The sequence below is a fragment of the Ambystoma mexicanum genome, chromosome 7p, assembly GCF_040938575.1.
Source record: "Ambystoma mexicanum isolate Mex_15411 chromosome 7p, UKY_AmexF1_1, whole genome shotgun sequence".
Taxonomy (NCBI): domain Eukaryota; kingdom Metazoa; phylum Chordata; class Amphibia; order Caudata; family Ambystomatidae; genus Ambystoma; species Ambystoma mexicanum.
The window spans coordinates 145,965,790-145,970,690 of NC_090939.1; positions in this window are offsets into that span (position 1 = coordinate 145,965,790).

Below are 4,901 nucleotides of genomic sequence, written 5' to 3' on the forward strand. Positions count from 1 at the left end.
AGGCACTCACAGTAGAGAGTCTCTAAGTGCCCTCACACTTATTTTCTGGCAATGTCTCCTTTTCACGTGGTTCCTCTGCTTCTCATCTTCGGCTCCTGGGTCTAAGAGCTCTACCTGCAGCTGCATGACAGGCCGGGATTGCCTGTAGATGTCAGGGCTTCGTGGGAAGTGGATGATCCCCAAATCTTCGATTAGGTGAATTGCCACTAGGGATTTTAGCGGGCCTGGGTAATGTTGCTAGCTCTAATCACCAAAACCCCATCCTTCTATACCTCTTGGACATGCCACAATGTTCTTCTGCCTACGGGGTTCTCCCCTGCACCTCCTGCTCTCCCTTCTGTGTTTCTCTTCTCTTCCCTTGTACCTCCTCTGCGCTTTGGCATATGCTCTGACACCCCTCCTCAGCTGAATTCCTGCAGGCTGATTCCATGCCTGTTCCTTCCCTTCACAACTTCAAGTCTCGTCTCCAGTCTTTGTTCTCCTCTTTGCACCTGATTTGCCCTCAGCCTCATTCTCAGCATCACTCTCAGTGCTTTCCATCTCCCCCCTCGTGTTGCTTCCAACCACCTCTTTAGGCTCGTCCATCCATTCAATAGGCTATTAGGTCAAGAGACCTTTAAAAATAAATTGATTTAAAAAAACTATTTCGAAAGACCGCTCCCTGACCACACGGCACAGAGCGGTCTTTCTATATCAAACTGCCATGCCCCAGCTTCACTTTTTGTAGGCTGACAAAAATAGGTCTTTTTCTTTGGCGACCTATAAGAAGTGAAATTATGACATAGAACCCTTCAATACACTGCAACCTTCTCCCCATGAATCCTTCCTCCTCTAGTCTTTTGCTTTTCCTGCTTACCAAATCCTCTTTGTTCCCCAAATAACTCATCTTCTACTTTCTACTGTATCTCTAGGCACTCCAACTCTAGGGATGCATGTTTTTTCCCCAATCAAAGAGTTTGCAATTGATGTACAGGATGGGTTTTTCACATCCATTCCTTTCCTGCAACAGAATAGCCCCACTTCTAACCCTGAAGGTGCCTGTCTGGTAAATAAATCTCTGGATGAAATCAACATTTTGAGGGGCAGATGGCAAAGAGAGTTCCTCTTGAAGCTCTCCTTGATTTGCTGGTCCAGGTGTTCTTGCTGTTTTTTTATAACCTTGGAGCATATCTGTAAGAAGTCCAGCCAAAGTTGAGAGGGGCAGGAGGAACCATCAATAGTAATTTGTGTTCCATTTTTCGCATCAGGTTTGGGACCTTCTGAATGGCTTCAACCTTGGCCTCCTGTGGTTGCATGGTTCCTTTTCCCTCATTGAATCCTACGTATTTGACCAAGGGTAGAGGTAGCTGGCACTTGTCAGGATTGGTGCTAAATCCTATTCTCTGATGACCCTGCAAAATCAGATACAAGTGTATCACTTGTTTTGTAAGTGGCTTGCTGTATACCACAATACTCTATAATTAGGTCACTGTTTGTTCCTGGTGAGGCTGCAAGATGTGATCTATCATACGTTGAGTGATGGTCAGGGATCCCTGTAGTCTGAGCGGTAAAACTGTAAAATGGAACAGCAATGCAGGGGTTGAAAATGCAGTAGCAAAGGGTATCTGCTAGTAGCCTTTTGTAGGTCCAGTGTAGAGATATAGGTGAAATTCTTCGGAGCATCTCATCAATGCATGGCATTGGATCTGCATCAAACATGGATATTCACTAACCTTAGAGAAGTCAATGCAGAACCTCCAGAAGCCATCTGGTTTAGCGCCAACTATCAGTATTGACCATTGCATTTCAGCGGGATAGATGATGCCAAGATCCAGCATTCTTGCAATCTAGGTTTTGATCATCGGGCTTCAGGCAGTCTGTAGGGATGTTCAGAGAGATGTTTCAATGAGATGGACAAACACTTTGCCTCTTTCCATTCTGTCCACAAACATGTCATTGAAATGTGCCAGATAGTCTTGTGAGTTGCTCCCCTGGGAACTCTTCGGATCTTCTGGTCGGAGGTCAATTCGCATCCTGAATACTCTTCAGCAGTGATAACCATAAGAGTGTGGCCCTCGGGATGGTTTTAGGCTTTCAGTTAGTTGATGCGGCATCTTGGTGAGGTCTTCTGAGACAGTTAGACAGCATAAGATGTATTTTGTTGCTGGAGATTTTAGAGATTGCGGGACATGTTGGTAGCATATACGAATGTTGCCTATTCTGTTACTTGGGTTTTCCTATTTGCCTAATTCCGGAATACAAGAGTTGGTACTGTTGGACGAGCATCACGGGTTTCAATGAAATTAATGTGTTCTCTTCAGAAGAGCAGAAAATTAGAACCCAATCAACTGTTAATCGGAGCAAAATTAATAAAAATGGTTTAAGGAAAAACAATTTATTATGGATGAATTGCTTTGAGTCAAGTTACAGGTTCACACTACAGAAGGGATTTCTAGATTTGGGAAGCATACAAAGATGATTGCAGTATTCAATGCAGCTCTTTACACACGTGGCATATTTAGAATGCGTAAAAGTAGCCAAGGTTGTCGGAAAGGTAATGAGTAAATAATGCAGAGAGGAGAATGGCAGTTTTACATTTTGAGGGGTGTAACAGATAAATCAGTCCTGAGAGAGGAAAAGCGGTGTGGGAGATCCCTTCCGTCATCCTCAAACCCCAAAGGTTGATAAACATAAAGGTTCAAACAACAGCAGGAGTCCAGACAACTCCTGGAGTTCAAACTCATGTTCACACCAACAACTCCAGACTTCTGGGGTGGACGGGCATGTGCACTTTATCATGTGGTCTTGCAAGCTGAAAAGAAAGCAGCGAGGAACACAACACAGAATTGATATTAGCGTGAACGCGGGACGTGGAGCAGATTGCATGACTCACCTATACCCGCAATCTGAGACTCACGGTAAAGGCAATAGACCTATGGAAAAAAACAGGAAATGTAGCCCTAGAGAGTCAGCCATTAGTGGTGCATGCTGGAGGAGGGTAACCAAGCAGACAGAGCTGCCTGACTCCAACATGACATCAAATCAGAGGGCCTGGTCCATTTCCCCTCACAGGTTTACATGTTTACCCAGTAAAAGCCCCAGTTACCAATCAGAGAGGAGTATAAGAGGGGAACAACTGGACAGAGAAGTGTGGTAATTGGGAGAGGAATTGATAGGAGCACTAAAGAGGAGTGCTGAAAGAGAAGGAGGGGGTAAACAAGAAGAACATATGCAAATGTGATGTGTGAAGGGAACAATTAAATACTGGAGGAGTCGGAATGAGGAGATTGAAATATCTGAAAGGTAAAGTGGGAAGGAGGAGAATGGGACATCTCAACAGGAGCTGGTAGGGCTCCAACCTAGGCACTAGACCCTGAGGGTGAGGCTATCTGGCAGCTATACAGAGAACAAGATTTGGTGAAAGTTACTAGACCACAAATGATAACAACAATTGCTGAATTGGTGAAGGAGAAAGCCGACTGCCAGAGCTGCTTGCCAGTAGCACCCAAGCCTGACCTTGTACGATTGGCAAGACCATCAATGACACTAAACACACATGCCGGGCAAGTCATTCCTTGGGATTGAGCATAGGGGCAGGTCTACAGGAGACAAGTACAGTGAGAGTTTGCCTCTAGTGGGAGCTAAAAATGCTATTGTCCTGGAAATCCACCCACAACTAACAGGGAAGGAATTAATGGCCATTCCACACCCATCTACGAAAAGCTTCAGGTAAGAGCTCTAAGGAGTGGAAAAGTCACTGTGAGTGGCTTTGAGTCTGGATTGTAGTTGAACTTTTATCGGCACTTGCTGAATTGTGCCTAAAGAAAAGGCCTGTGCATACTGGCCTAGTGACTTGTGAAGATTCCCTGCACATTGAATTATTTCTACCCTCATACACTTCACAAAGATAAAGCCAACCTCTGTGAGCACCCTTGCTCCTCTTTAGATGTGTTTGAGCACAATCATATTGCAGGTTTGTAATCAAAGAGCAACTGCTAATGGCTAAGTGAAGCAGAGTAGCTCATGGTGTGATACAGTCATAGAGCAACACATCATTCAGGAGCAAAACAACCTACACAGCAATTATAAAGCAACATACAGCACATCTCATGTAGATGGCAGGGATTAATGACCAAGAGAAGGTGGAAATGCAGAGCAAACTATTTTGTATTTTGTGAATATAGTACAGGTTGGCCAAAACACCAAATGGGGACAGTAATTGTAAATGAAATGAACGAAAAGGTGTCATCCTATACCCCTGGGATACCTTCAAGCCAACCCACATGCTGGCACTAGTTCATGCTTAAAAGGGTTCCCACACCCTTCATCTGGCTTCTTCTCTGCATATCTCCCTTAGCTCTCAATCTCAGGCTTTTCCCCTCAGTTCTGGGTTTCGGATTTTCCACACCCTTCTACTCTTGTTTGCTCAGGGTCTCTTTCCTTGTTTCTCAGTCTTGCATTTAAGGGGTTCCCTCACGCTTCTTCTCTGGTTTTCTCCTTGGTACTCTTCTCTTGGTTCTCAGTCTCAGGAAATTCTCCTTTGCTTTCTATGAACCCACCTTCAACCCTGCTATCAAGAAAATAGGTTTTGCATTCCTTTTACAGAGGTGAGCTTTAAAATGGCAACCATCACCTCCCTGCCACAGAGCGCTGACTCCCACCCACTTTGGCACCTCTTTGCCCCTGCTCTGGCCCTTCACTTACTCTCGACCATGTCACTTACTCGTTCCTCCTCCCACTGTGGACTTGAACCATTCAGATCAGGTTCTCAACCCTGACCACTACTTTGAGCCAGGTGTCTACTCTCATACCTCACTGATCTTGTTAGCTACTATCTTGATAACATCTTGAACCTGAATAAAATAAATACATTAAATAAAAGAAATAAACGTTCCCCTGGTGTTCCCTTTGAACTTAGTCCT